We start from the raw sequence: 16,386 nt of genomic DNA on the forward strand, positions 1-16,386 counted from the left end.
TCTAAATCTTACTATATCTGTCTCTGTTTCATTCACATAACCATTACTCAAATGTAAGCCCTCATTCCATCTGGTTATAATTACAGTAATTAAAGGAGCCTGCTAATTGCTGTCCTTGCCTCCAGTATTTCTTCTCTCCAAAGAACCACACTGTTCTTCCTAAAGCACAGGTATGTGTGTGTGTGTGTGTGTGTGTGTGTGTGTGTGTATGTGTGTGTGTGTGTGTATATGTATGTATATATATATATATATATATATATATATAGAACTTTTTTGAATAGGGGATATATATATATCCCCTATTCAAAAAAGTTCAGTAGTTACTTAATGCCTTTAGGATAAAAAAATACACATTCCTCTCTGGCATTTAAAGCCCTCTGCTATCTGTTTCCAAGTTGTCTCTCCAGGCTGATTCCATATTACTTTATTTAGAGTCTATAACTGTTCCCTGTGTACAACATATAAATTTGACCAGCATATAATAGGAACTTAATAAATGCTTGTTGATATAGCTCTATGGTGGAAGACTATGTGAAAAAAGAATTCACTTTACAGATATTCATTATATAATAAATTTTATTACTTCAGTAATTACTACATTACTACTGTCATTAACAATACAATAGTAATGGCAATTTCATAGGAATATATCTGTTATATAAATTTAAGGGCTCCTGCATTGTTCCTTCATAAATTTTAAGGAAAATATTGACTCATTCCTATAATGATTTAAGGTTTAAAAACATCATTCCTCATACCAATCTTAGAGGTAAATATTATTTCCCTATTTTGTAGAGAAAAAATCTGCCTCCCAGAGAAGTGAAATTATTTTCCCAATGTTAGACAGCTGGGACATGGCAGAGTTGATATTTAAGCCTAAGGGGATCTGACTCCAAGTCCAGTGTTTTTTGTATTGCCTCAATCCTTGAGCCAGAGACTGATGATTCTAGATGGCAATTCCCTCTGTGGAGTCTGCCAAAGTAGAGGTACAGCAGTTGTACATAGAAGAACCTTTGGAGGAAACAGACAGCATATCCAGTGTTGGGATTTTGTGTCATATTGTGAAAACCTGTTTTGTTCTTTTTTCTTTGAATATACAACCAGCTAAATGGAGGCAACACAGCTGTATTCTCAATAATCTTTAATATAGCCTGGGAGAGACTAATACTTCCCTTTCTTCCCAAATGTGATATTCAAGAAATCCCAAGTATAAACACGTGCACGTGTATATTCATAGTAAATATATGTACATCCATATGCATATATAACTGCACACATGTAGAGACTTTGTGAAAGAAGAGGCATATAGGTCTTCTATAATGTTTCACATTTTCTCCAAGCCCTAGAAATAAAATCTGCTTTAAAAAGCATAGCAAGCAGCTGCTGGACTCGTTTGATATTCACTGGCTTTATATCAGTGTAGTTCTGGTAATTAGCATCATGTGATGAAATACCCAATTTGACACCCAGTTTTCTTTTTCTTCTGGAGTCTGCCTTTGGAGTCTTCCTGGCAGCTGGGGGATTGTCAATGTCTGGTCCCAAAGGCACTTTTTTGTTTGTTTCTTTGAGAAGGATGAAAGACAAAAGTTAGGACAGAGAGAGACCCTTTCCAAAACACAGAATTATTTTCACACTCTTGCCCAAGTGGGTCTAGCCTCCTGAAAAGCTACTTTCTACATTTATTTGCTTACAAGTTGTTTTACCCTGTTGAAACTAAGCTTCTTGGCAGCTGGGACTATCTCACTTTTGTAGTCATGTATCCCCATTGCCAGGCACATTAAAGGCTTAATAAATGTTAATTTATTGTATGATTATCAGCCAAAATTCAGGGATGGGAGCAGTCTTGAACTACAGATTACAGAAGTAAAAAAAGGAGTTGGACAGCAGAATGATTTCAGAGAGGCCTGGAGAGATTTATATGAACTGATGCTGAGTGAAATGAGCAGAACCAGGAGATCATTGTACACGCTAACAGCAAGATTATACAGTGATCAATTATGTTGGACATGCCTCTTCAACAGTGAGGTGATTCAGGCCATTCTAATGATCTTGTGATGAAGAGAGCCATATATACACCCAGAGAGGGGACTGTGGGAACCGAGTGTGGTTCACAACATAGCATTTTCACTCTTTTCATTGTCATTTGCTTGCATTTTGTTTTCTTTATCATTTTTTCCAGTCTGATTTGATTTTTCTTGTGCAGCAAAATAATTGCATAAATAGGTATGCATATATTAGATTTAACATATATTTCTACCATGTTTAACACATATTGAACTACTTGCCATCTAGGAGAAGAGGTGGGTGAAAGAGAGGGAACTTGGAACACAAGGTTTTGCAAGTGTTAATGTCACAGAATTATCGATGCATATACTTTGAAAAATAAAAAGCTTTAATAAAAAAGAAAATAAATAACAAATATGTATACATATATTAGATTTAACATAAGAAAGGAGTTGGGTAGTTCTTTTTTCTCTTTCTGATATATTATCTTTGTCCCATTTACCTTAAGTTTATGACCCTGTTCTTTCTTTGATCATCCTTTGCCATCCTTTACCCCTCAAAATAACCCCCGAGTTTTTCATTCTTGTGATTTCTCACAAAGATTATTTTTCTTGAGATTTAGCCCTTTTTTGACATTGTTCATAATGAACCATTGCACTCTAGCATTTATATTCAGTTACCTGATTTTGCCTCTCCCTTTTGAACATGTCTTTCAAATTCTAAGTGGTTCAGTAAGTTCTTTGTGTATTCAGTGGAGTCTTTTATGTTTTAGAAAGTTTTCTCTTTTCTTTTTATCAGAATCATCTATGTCATTAGAATTTTCTTCTTAATTAACATTCCATCTCTCTGGAACAGATTATCCATGTAGATCTTAGACCAGAGAATCCTATCTATCATTTCTCTAGAATACTTTTTTTCATGGAGTTTAGATTACATGTTGGAAAAAGCTTGAGATTCCCACTCTTATCTGACATGAATTCTAGAAGGCATGGTTACTTTTTCTTAAGTTCCCATAATTTCTGTTTTACTAACCAAGTGTACCTTACTGGTCAGAATCAAGCCTAAAATGTTTTTTGATCATCTCCTCTATCTTTTAAAAGCTGAAATTTCTTTAAGGTAAGTCAAGAACTTATTGGTTGATGTACGTTTAGCAAATACAATACTTCTAGTAGGCATGTGTAACTCAATGACTTCAAATGCCTGTCTCATTCTCATTTTTAGGAACTTATCCATTTCTTCTTGTTTTGCTCCGAAGTCCTACTACATTCTTATTTTTTTATTTCTCCTCTTCTTACTATTATCCATTTGTTCTCTACTATACTTTCTTATTCCAGTTCTCAGATTGTGGGGTTTTTTTGAAGATGTTCCACCATCCTTTTGATTTAGTTGAGTACAATAATAAAAAAAAAAAGCCAGTTTGGCTAGATTTGTTTGAGGGAAAGGACATAATTTTCACTGAATTTAGAAAAAATTGGTTGAGACTAGGTTGTGAAAGGGCCTTAAAACCTGAAGAGAGAAGTTTCTATTTTATCCTAGAAGAACAGTAAAAGCTATTGGTCATGATCACTGTAGTAGGTTTGCTAACAGTGGGGAGTTAGTCTAAGAAAGCTTCATAGAGGGAAGAGTCCAACCCAGAATCCTTTGCTCAAGTTATGGTGTCTCTCTCGACCTGTTCTGGATTAGGGCCTAACTTTTGACAGTCATTGTGGCCTCTTTGAATTGTTCATTGACCCTGGTCTTCACCAGAATTTTCTCTTGTCATTCCCTAGCTGTCTGAATTCTGCTTTCAATAGAAAAATAAACACTTTGGTAATTATACGGAAGAACTCTGTCCAGCTGCTCAAACCCACCCAGTTTCTATTTTTAGTTTTCCTCCCCCCCCCCACTTAAAAATAAACAGAATTGGGTCCCTCTTGCCAAACCTTTGTCATCTTCAGCATCCTTTCCTCCAGCCCATCTGTTCCCCCAGATGCTCATTCCAGTCTTCATCCCTACCCCATCCCCATATCCAGTCTTCCCTGTGGAGAGTCAGTAGAATTGCTCCTAACAGGCTGCTTCCAGCCCTAGCATCCCATCTGCCTTTCCACCCTTGCTTTCTCTTCAATATTCTACTTTACTTTTGACCCAAATTCCAAAGACAACACATTGGGCTTACTCCCCCCCCCCCCCCAATCAATTCTGTGCTTTCCAGGCACAGGATGTTAAACAATAAACCAGAAATCTGAGTCTTTGGAAAGAAAATAGTGAACATGAAATCTCTACAGTGATTATATAGGTGAAAAATATCACATAATTCAAAAAAAAAGATCCACATATAGTACCTAAAGTAGTTTAATAAGAGCATATTGGCCTGGGAGTCAAAAGATCTACAGGGGTCCTCAAACTACGGCCCATGGGCCAGATGTAGCAGCTGAGGACATTTATCCCCCTCACCCAGGGCTATGAAGTTTCTTTATTTAAAGGCCCACAAAATAAAGTTTTTGTTTTTACTATAGTCTGGCCCTCTAACAGTCTGAGGGACAGTGAACTGGCCCCCTATTTAAAAAAGTTTGAGGACCCTTGAATTCTAGGATATAGTATTCACTTGGTTCCTAAATAGTCACATATCCTTCTGAAGAAATTTTGTCTCCATTTCCTCAGGTATAAATTGAGGGTGTATGTATGTGGGTATAAAAAACTCAATTTTTCTTGACACCTCAGCATTTGTGAACCATTTTCCTCATAGCAACCATAGGTAGTATAAATATGATTTCCATATAAATATGATTTCCATATAGCAGATGAAAAAATAGAGACTCTGAGAATGTGACTCACTCATGTCACATAGCTAATCGTGATCTGAGATAAGTTTCAAACCCAGTCTCTTGATTCTCTTTTGGTTATTTCTAGTTGTCTCCTAGTTAGGAGATCCCTTCTTGGTCTAGCATTTAATTATTCTAAATCCTTATTTAGAGGATATTTAGGGTATATTTTTTATATTCTCAGTTTATAGAGAGCATATCATAGAGGACAATTAAGGATCCTGTCTACCAGCTCCAATTAACTATCCATTATTGTTATTGTTGGAGGCAGTCTACTGACCTAGGGAGTTCATATGATTGACCTAAGCAATAATTTATGTCTGATTTTTTGTTATTTCCTATAGAGATAAGACCAGTATTGCTTCTTGGACAATTGGAGCAAATTGTATATACCTTCAGCCATTCATCTTTTTCATCCATTTAGGGTAGCTTTGAATGAGAGCTTTCTATCCCAATGACACTTATTCTACAGTTTATAATTATTTAATTACCTTAGACACTGAGAGGCTATGTGACTTGCCATAGACACTCAGGTACTATATGATAGAAACAGAATTTGAACCTTGGTCTTTCTAACTTAGAATGTCAGTTTTCTATCTATAATGACACACTGCCTCATAAACATCTAAATATATTTCTTGCTAAAGTAGAGTTTGAAATTCTTAATCTCGGAGTAAAGGACTTAAATTAATCCTTGTGGGATCTTTATCCTTTTTACATGGATTTAATTTAATTGCATTGGTTTCAACAGACATTTATTAAGTGACTAGTATTGCAAAGCTCTGTGATAAATGATAAAGATACAAAGGTATAGGATTCATTCATTAGCTCCTTCTTAGGATTATAGATTTGAATTAAAGGAGACATTTATAGAGCATAACTGAAGCAAAGAGAAAGTAAGATGTTAATTGAATGGATGAAAATTGATGAGATAATCAAAAGAGGACATCTAAAAAGGGAAGAAAAGATGGCCTAGAGCCTTGAAGAACACTTGCATTTAAGGGATGAAAAGTTAGAAAAGAGACTGAAAAGTACTATTTAGGCAGGTAGGAACCAGAAAAGAGTAGTGACATAAAAACCAAGGAAGAATCCTCATGAAAAGGCTTTTGTCAACAATGTTGAAAACTGCAGGAAGGTCAAGGAATATGAGGACTGAACAAAAAGCCATTAGATTTAACAGTTAAAAATATTGTTGGTAATTTTGGAAGGAATATTATTAATCAAAGCTTGAAGTCAATAGCTTGGTTTAATGAGTTTGAGTGGTATAAGAAGAGAATAAAAGAACAGGCAACTCTTTTTCTTTTCTTTTTTTCTAGGTGTTTGACAATGATTGGGAAGAGAGCCATCAAGTGATAGATTCTAGTGACAAATCTCTGACCCAAGAAAAGACACAAGAAAGAATCAATAGAAAGATAGAAATTGATGATTGGAAGAGCAAAGAATAATAGATGGGATAGACTCTTAAAGGGAATAGGAGGAAATGGGATTAGGGAAACAAATGTAGGGATTGATTTTGAAAAGGAAAAGGACCGCCTCCTTTTCAGATATTGAATCAGTTGGAGGAAATGAAAATAGCCACAGGGAGTAAGGAATCAGAATATGCTTATTCTTCTTCTTGATCCAATGTGTTGGAGTAATTAAGAGAAGGACTTGTTTGTCCTGGAGATCCAGGGTTGCAAAGTCTTATGAGGAGAGCCAGGTTTTCCTAAGCACTAGAAAAAAGAATAGTTGGAGAAAAACAAAGTGTGAAGATTTAGGATGAAGGAGAGTTTATTATTCATAAAGTCAAGTATCCAAAAGCCACAGTGAATTGGGGCTGAGGATGGAAGAGAAGAGGAAAGGGAGTGATTGTAGAGATATATTGCTCTGGTGAGCTAAATGATGAAATAGAACACTGAACTTGGAGTCAGGAAGACATCATCCTGAGTTCAAATTTTGCCTCAGACACTTGAAAGCTGTATGACCTGGCCGAGTCACTTAATTCTGTTTGCCTCAGTTCCTTTTCTGTAAGATGAGATAGAGGAAGAAATGTCAAACCACTATCCAATCCTCCAATATCTTTGACAAGAAAAATCCCAAAGAGGGTCATAAAGAATCAGATAGATCTGAAACAAATAAACAACCATGATAATGGCTGAAGGAAATATTGATGACATGCACAGAGAAGCAGCAAAAGAAAAGGATATTTGTCTTGGAAAGCAGAATTTTAAATGCAGGGATATGGAGGCCAAAGGAAAGGGTGGGTGGGATCAGGAAACACATTCTTATGAAGCATGTAGTTGTTGAACCAAGTCTTGAAGAGCCAGGGAAACTAGGAAGTTAGGAGGGAGATGATTCTAGGCCTGGGGGATTGCCAGTGAAAATACATGGCTTTGGAAAATGAAGTGTCCAGTGTAAGGGAGAGCAATAAAACCAGTGTTGCTGGATCAGAGAATGTTTGGAAGAAAGTACAGTATAAGAAATTAATAGGGGCAGCTAGTTGCTATAATGGATAGTGCACCAGCCCTGAAGTCAGGAGGACCTGAGTTCAAATGTGATCTCAGACACTTAACATTTCCTAGCTGTGTAAATCACTTAACCCCAATTGCCTCAGGGGAAAAGAGAAAAGGAAAAAAAGAAATTAACAGCAAACTCACATGGTTATCTCAGTAAATGCTGAAAAAGACTTTGACAAAAATATAGCACCTATTCCAATTAACAACACTAAAAAGCATAGAAATCAGTGAAGCCTTTCTTAAAATAACTAGCATCTATCTAAAACCAAGAAGCATTATTTTCATTGGAGATAAGTTGAAGCTTTCCCAGTAAGATCAGGGTTAAAGCAAGGATACCCATTATCACAACTAATATTGTCTTGCTCTAGAAATAGTACTATAGACAAGAAAAAGAAATTGAAGGATTAGAATTAGGCAATGAGGAACTAAGGCTTATCACACTCTTTGCAGAATGATATGATGATATATTTGGAGAACCCTAGAGAATCAATTAAAAAAAACCTAATTGAAAGAATTTTTAACTTTTGGATGATATAAAATAAACGCACCTAAATCACCAACATTTTTCTGTATTACCAACAAAACCCAGTAGTAAGAGATAGAAAGAGAAATTCCATTTAAAATTCTGTAAACTATATAAAACATTTAGGAATCTACCTACCAAGACAAACCCAAGGAATATATGAACAAATTTTTAAAAAAATTTTCACACAAGTAAAGGTAGATCCAAGCAACTAGAGAAATATCATTTACTTATAGGCAGGCCAAACCAATACAATAAAAATGACAATTCTCCTTAAGACTTTATGACCAAAGAAGAACTAGACATCATTACTGATCACAAAATAGAAAATTTCGATTATACCAAACTGAAAAGTTTTTGTACAAACAAAACTAATGCAGACAATTCTCCTTAAGGTAATTTAGTTTTTCAGCACCGTAGCAAACTGTTGAAGATTTATTTTAAAGAGCTAGACAAAATAAAATGGATTTCATCTGGAAGAACAAAAGTTCAAGAATATCAAGGAAATCAATAAAAAATGTGAAGGAAGGCAGCTTAGTAGTACCAGATTTCATACCATATTACAAAACAGTAATCTTCAAATAATCTGGTATTGGCTAAGAAATAAAGTGATAGATAAATGGAATAGATTAGTCATATAATACATAGTCATAAATGACCATAATAATCAAGTATTTAATAAACCAGAGACTCCAACTTGGGGATAATAACTCAACATTTGACAAAAATTGCTAAGAAAATTGCAAAGCAGTTGGACAGAAACTAGTCATAAACCAACATTTCATGCCATATACTCAGATAAAGTCAAAATGGATAAATGATTTAAACATTAAGGGTTATATTCATAAATAAATTAAGGAGGCATGGGAAAATATATCTGTCAAATATATGAATGGAAAAGGAGTTTATGACTAAACAAGAGATAGAGAGGATCAGGAAATAAAATGGATAACTGATTACATGAAAATTAAAAAAAATTTTTTTGCAAAAACTAAATGAAAGCAGCTAAAATTTGAAGGAAAAAAAACTGGGAAAAATATTTTTGCAGGTTTCACTGACAAAGGCCTCATTTCTTAAATGTGTATGGAACTGATAAAAATTTATAAAAAATATGAGCCATTACCCAGTTGATAAAATGATCAAAGAATACGAATAGGCAGTTTTCAGAAGAAAAATCAAAGCTATCAATAGTTACATGAAAAATGCTCTAAGCTACTACTACTAAGACAAATACAAATTAAAACAATTATGAGATACTACCTCACCCCAATTAGATTGGCTTACATGAAAGAAAGGAAAAAATATTGGAGAAAATGATGGGAAATTGGATTATTAATGCAATGCTGGTAGAATTGAGGACTGGTCCAAACATCCTGCAGAACAGTTTAGGACAGGCCCAAAGAGCTATAAAACTGCATACCCTTTGACTAAGGAATATCATGACTGGGTTTATATAGCAAAGAAATTTTTTTAAAAATAAAAAAGACCTTTACATATAAAAATATTTGTAGAAGTTCTTTTTGTGTTGGCAAAGAACTGGCAATTGAAGAGATGCCCATCAATTAGATTAATAAGTTATGACATGATTATGATGGAATATTATTGCCTTATACAAAGTGATAAGCAGTATGCTTTCAGAAAAACCTGGAAAGAATTACATAAACTGATGCAAAGTGAAAAGTATAGAATTAGGAAAACATAGTATGCAGTAATAGAAATATTGTATGATGATCAACTGTGAATAATTTAGTTATTTTCGGCAATATAATTATCCAAGATGATTCCAAAGGACTTAGAATGAAAAATGCTATCCACCTCTAGAGAAAGAATGGATTGAGTCTGAATGCAGATTGAAGCATTTAAAATTTTTCTTTTTTTCTTTTTTTCTTTTTTTTTTGGCCTGTGTTTTCTTTAGCAACATGAGTAACATGGAAATATTTTGCAAAATTCCATATGTATAACATATATGAAATCGCTTGCTTTCTCAAAGAAGGAAGTGAGAGAATTTGATACTCAACCCTGTGCCACCTAGCTGTCCCTCTTTTTTTTTTTTTTTTTTAAATTAAAGCTTTTTATTTACAAAACATATGCATGAGTAGTTTTTCAATATTGACCCTTGCAAATTCCCCTTCCCTTCTCCCCTTGATGGCAAGGTAGTCCAATATATGTTACATTGACTCTTAATTGAAAAACCAATAATGGTCCAGAGAAAAGATAATGAAACCTACTTCCTTTCCTTGCCAAAATGGCAAAGTGAGTTTACTGGGGCAGAATGTCATATACAGTATCAGACTCAGTCACTATCTCATTTGTTTTTAACCCTCTTTCTTTGTTACAAGAGAGAATTCAATTCTGGGAGTAAAATAAGATGGTATTGAGAACAAGTATTAGAAATTATCTATCTATACACACATGCATACATATACGTATTGCAAGTGAATACACACATATGTGAAACAAAAGGTATCAATAAAACTTATTTAAAATGAATATATAACTAGCTTCCTTGATGCACTTAAATATTTATATTAATTACTTGTCCAACTGAAGAGGAAGTTAAACTTCAAGATAAAATATTAAAAGCCAGTCTCTCTTATGAAAAACATCTAATCTGAATTTTTTTTAATCATAACCAAGTGAGTTCATAAGAAAATGGATTATCTTTACAAAAGTTTTTTGTAATATATCTGTCCAGTATAGTCAAGGACAGCTGTATGTGGTTTTAGTTATAACTTAAATTAGGGTATTTGGGGGCCTTAAGCAAGCTACCTAAAACTACAGCCAAGACAAGTAGCTCATGCTACTTGTCCCTCAGTGTAGGGATAAAGGGAGAATAAAACCACCCAAGGAAATGAGAAAAAGATCATAGGACATTAGTACAAGCCTTCCTCAGTTGGGAGCTGAGTAGGGGAGGAATTCACACCAATCTTCCATTTCATAGCTTTTTCAATTTTAATCAATAATTTTTACTAATTAATGATAAGTTCTTTTGTTTCTGTTACTGATAGACTGTGAAAGTACTTTATCTATGCCTTCAAAATTAGCCTAGGGCAAAGCTCTGGTTACTCTGCTGAGTTATAGTTTTGACCATAGTTTTTCTGTCATACTGATTAGACCTTCTTTGTATCTGACTTCTGTTTTTTTTCTTGGACTTTTTATTAGTAGAAAGATGAGATTCTAAATTCTAAAATACTTGTTAGCAAATACAGTTTTGTCACAAAGAAGATGAAATTAAAATGGTTGAAATGAGGTCTTTGGAGTTTCTATATATTTTATTTATCATGATATTCTTTGTCCCCCTTTAAAATTCATAACTGAGAATTGGCTGCACATATCTTGGTTTTTATTTTAAGTCTTGTTCGTTCCTTACAAGCTTTTTGGCTTAAGGACTCTTGTTCTTTTTTTCTTTTTTAAAATCAACATACTCAGTTGCTACTGGTAAAAACTGGCTAACAGTTCTTCATTTCAGTACCAAAAAACATTAAAGTGAATGCTCTCTGTTCAGTCTTACAGATTAGGGGATGTTGTGGTTTTGATCATCTCTTACAAACTGAATTCTTTCCCACATGTAAAAGGAGAGAATTTGGAGACTTTAAGCCATATTGCCGTGTTTATAAGACCATTTTAGATATACAAATGCCCTTAGAGGTCATTCTAGTTTTACCCAATCCTTTTACAAAGCAGGAAACTGCTGTCCAAAAATGTTAAATGATTTGTCTGAGGTCACATGGATAATAAATAGTAGAGCTGAAATTTGAACCTAGGTCTTCCTATTCCAACTTTTTTTCTATCTTTCCATGTTGCTGTTGCTTTATTACAATTAATAAAAAAAGCTTTGCACATTTACCTGTGAAATTATTGAAAGGAGATGTACCATTGTCAGTAATATATTCAGGAAATATTGACAAAAGGATTCAGAATCATAGAACCTTGGTTATCAGGTCACCCCTGAATTGAATCCCGTCCACTTGCTACCAGTATGACTTTGGGCAAGTCATTTTTTGAACTCGTTTCCTCACCTTTAAAATGAAGGGATCGGATAACATCTAGGATCCCTTCCAGCTCAGAATGTGTCATCTTAAGATCAAGTGCAGATTGAAAGCTATTAAGATGTCTTTTAGAATTTCCTCCATAAATGGTCTTTCCTTGCCTGGAGATCTCCAAGTTTCTTTTCACTCTTTATTCTGAAAATTACAGTCCCAGCTTGGACAACTCATTCTTTTTCCCTCTCCAGTCCAGACAGTTCTTGCTAACATAGTCCTTCCTACTACTGTAGAAAGTAAACTGATAGATTAGAACCTCATTTCAAGGGCTAGGTATACAGGCAGCTAAGTGGTGCAATGGATAGAGCACTGGTATTGGAATCAGAGAGACTCATCTTTCTGAGCTCAAATCTAAACTCAGATACTTACTAGCAGTGTGATCCTGGGCAGGTCACTTAACCCTCAGTTAAATACCTCAGTTCTCTTAATTGTAAAATGAGGTGAAGAAGATCATAAACTGCTCCATAATTTTTGCCAAGAAAATCTCAAAATGAGGTCATAGAATCAGACATGACCGAACAAGTATAAATTACACAAACATCAAGTCATCGTCCCATGGCCAGTTTTCTGGTAATGAATCTCCATGGACTTATTGAGGCTAGTTTTCACATGAGAACCAGACAACTCCTCTTCAGAGACATACTTGAAGGCTTTCCAGATTGGCAATTCCTGACAGACTTATTAACCTGTGTTTTACAAGCAAAGTGATCAAGAATCTAAGGTTATTTTCATGCCACAATGGGCATCCATAGAGGACGTTAGCAGGAACTAACCATGCATGCTTCTTTATAATTTATTTTATCTGAAGGTTCACAGATTTTCCTATTTGTATTCTTTTAAAAAAAAATTATAGCACAGTAGTATTCCATCACTATCATACCCTAGCTATTTCCTGAATTGAGGGGCATTATCTCCATTTCCAATTTTTCACCACCACAAAGAGGACTACTATAAATATTTTTGTACAAATAATTTCATTCCCCTTTTTTGATCTCTTTGGAATACAGAACTAATAGTGATATTCCTAAGTCAAAAGGTATGCACAATTTCGCAGTCCTTTAGGCATAATTACAAAATGTTCTTTAGAGCAGTTGGACTAGTTTACAACTCTACCAATAGTGCATTACTGCCTCCAGCATTTATTATTTTCCATCATGTGAGTCAATCTAGTAGGTGTGAGGTGGTATCTTAAAGCTGTTTTAATTTTGTATTTCTCAAATCAGTAGTGATTTAGAGCATTTTTTCCATATGATTTAATAACTTCTGAAAAACTGCCTTTTCATATCCTTTGACTATTTATCAACTAGGGAATAGCACTTATTTATTTTTATAAATTTGATTCAGTTCCCTATATTTGACAAATGAGATCTTTATCAGAGAAACTTGATGTAAAATCCCCCCCGCCCCCCATATACTCTGGTAATATCCTGCTTCTTACATGTAATCATAATGAACTCTTATTCCCACCTCAGATACATAAAATCTGTGGGACTTTTGAGGAACTTTTTGTGCCTCAGTTTTCTCATTTATAAAATGAGGGGGTTAGATTAAATGCCTCTGAGTTCTCTGCCAGGTAATGATCTATGATTCTATGGTCCTATGAAGTACAATCATTTCTCAAATATTTTTGTGAGAATTTTCCATTTTGATTTTTTTCCTCAGTAAATGAGTTAGTTAGGTAGTAGACCAGATAGAAGGCTGGACTCAAAAGTTAGGAAAACCTTAGTCTGGTCAGGTCAGATAACCTCTTTTAGCTTGAGTTGTCTCATTTATAAAATGGGGATAACAATAGTACCTACTTTAGAAGGTGCTTATGAAGATCAGCTATAAAGCACTTTTGCAAATATTAAGTGACTTCATAAATAGGAGCTATTAATAACCTTAGGCAGGTTACCTCTGATGTTTCACATAGCTTTTAATCACCACCATCCACACCCAGGTGGTGTGGATTCAGGGCACAGAAACTTTTTTTTTTAAAGGAAAGCCGACAGAACTGTCAATATTTGCTGCAGATGATGCACAAAATAATTAGTTAAATAGAAAACTTCTCTAAGAACCTTATTCTTTTATTTGGATTGAATTCAGTTCAACAAGCATTAAGTACCTATTATGTGTTAGGTATTGTGTTAGGCACTGGAAAGGTAAAAAGGCAAAAATTAAATAGTTCTCAATCTTACATTTTTCTTAGAAAAACAACAAATATTCAGATGAGTAAATATTAAAAAATATACCAAGTAAACACAAAGCTATTTTGTGAGGAGGGTTAGGGGGTAGAAGGTAATACTAGGAATGAGAAAATGAAGGAAAGGACTTTTATAGAAGCAATTCAAATCAGGAAACATTTATCAAATGTTTATAAGCTATGGGCCAGGTGTTGTGCTAAGCACTGGTGATGCAAATATAAACAACAACAACAAAAAGACAAAACCTGCCCTGTTACATTGCAATGAAGAAAGATAATGTTTAAGAGAAAGCTGAATGATAAATATGTTAATATGTTTAGAAGAAATGCACATGTTAAACTATATTGGATTTCTTGCTGTCTAGGGGAGGAAGTGGGAAGAAGGGAGGGAGAAAAATTTGGACCACAGAGTTTTGCAGGGGAAAATCTGTGAACCTTCAGATAAAATAAATTATAAATACTGCACAAATGTGCATTTGAAAATGAAAAGTTATTATTAAAACATTTAAAATTTTCAAAAGAGAAAGTTGAAAGGGGTTGGAGGTACCTGAATGGGGTATGGCAGAAAAAGAAGTCCAGAGAGGCAGAATCAGAACTGGAAGAGGAATGGGATGAACTTGATTGGCCTGGGAACTTTGAACAAATGGACGTTTGGGGATGAATTGGCCAATCAGAGAAAGGGGATGCAGAGATAGAGGGAATCTTTCAGGATAAGAAAACTGTTGGACAATGGTGGAAAAAGAAGTTTGGATAGTCCAGGGCAAGTCCAGAAGAAGCATGAAAGCAATCCCTCAAGTTGTCCATTGAAGGACACTGGATTTCCAAAAGCCAGAGCTATGAAGAAGCACATTCCAGATAGAGGGAATAGCATATGAAAAGACAGAGGCAGAAGATGATATGTTGCTTTGGGAATAATGTTAGAGAACACTGTATTCATATATCTAATCAGGTGGGGTTGTGATCTTTTAATGGAACAATCCAGTAACAAATGAAATATAGATGAGAAAGATTTAATGAAAAAAAACACTGGAGTTGGAGGCAGACAACCTGAGTTCCGTATTTGGCTAGGCCATTTACTAGTTATGTGATATTGGACAAGTAACTCTACTTCTGAGTCTGTTTCTTACTAGTGTGATGAAAGCTGAATTAGATAACCTTCCTAAATACGTTTAGAAGAATTGTACATTTTAAATTTATATTGGATTACTTGCTGTCTAGGAGAAAGAGGAAGTGAGGCAGGAGGGAGAAAAATATGGAGCACAAAGGTTTGCAAGAGTGAATGATGAAAACTATCTGCATATATTTTGAAAAATAAAAAGGTATTATCAAAATGAAAAAAAATTACAATTTAAAAAAGGATCTTCCAAAGTCCCCCCAGTTATGATCCAGATTTTGATTCTGAAAAAAAGGAAAGGTTATCAGACACCTCCACCAGAGACTTTGAAGAGCCTTGATCCCATGGTTATCCATCTGAGAAGTCCACCATAGGCTTGTACTTTATTGCAAGACAAAATTCTTTACATTGTATGTTTCCCTCTCTCCCTCCCTTTATTCATCAGATCTCTGGGTTAGTTTGACGTATTTAGAGAAAGTATGAGGACCTGAGGCATTTGGGGCCTGAGCCATATGAATTCCTTATGCTAGACATGAAATTCTAAATCTTGGCTGGACCAGGTGGAGTGACACTATCACAGATGCATCCTAATAGCCTCTGTTTATATTTAGTGATTACACATGTGACACCTGTGACCAGAACAGCTGGTGCTTAGAAATAAAAGCTTGGCTTTCTTTATGAATCCCAATGAATAATTTAAAAGGAGGAAGGGAGGGGAAAGAGTGCAATATAGTAAAGATATCTTCATTACTTCAAATTCTGGTAAATTTGCTGATGCATACTATCAGCACAACTCCTCTTAGATTTAGAATGATTTTTTTCTGTATCATTGTACCCCACTCCCAACTCTACCTTCCCTAAAGCTAATCTTCAAACTTACCTAAACTAGTTCTTTTATAGCAGATTACATTCCAGTCATTAGTTCCTTGCTGGGTTCATGGGATTGCCCCAATTTATGCTGTTTCAGTTTTCTTAATGATGAAGCACTGGAGTAGAGCTTCAGTGTAAAAGAAGGTAGACAGGCTAGTCTAGTGGATAAAGATTTCTCCTTAAATCAAGAAGATCTGCATTCAAATCTCATCTCTGATATTTACTACCTGGATGACCATTATCAAAATACTCTCTCACTTCTAGACCTCATTTCTTCATTCTGAAAGAGGAATTTCAGCATCAGGGGCATCATAATACTATGAAAAATGCTGGAATTTGAGTCAGACGATTTGT

The 16,386-nt window shown here is 34.8% G+C and overlaps 1 protein-coding gene across 3 annotated transcripts in view; it reads left to right on the forward strand.

The window, feature by feature from the left end:
* The window catches only part of HHAT (hedgehog acyltransferase), a 479,576-nt gene that overhangs the window by 330,044 nt on the left and 133,146 nt on the right, over nucleotides 1–16,386 (forward strand). The gene's annotated exons all lie outside the window — the stretch shown is intronic.

This window comes from Sarcophilus harrisii, chromosome 4 (genome assembly GCF_902635505.1).
Source record: "Sarcophilus harrisii chromosome 4, mSarHar1.11, whole genome shotgun sequence".
NCBI classification, from domain to species: domain Eukaryota; kingdom Metazoa; phylum Chordata; class Mammalia; order Dasyuromorphia; family Dasyuridae; genus Sarcophilus; species Sarcophilus harrisii.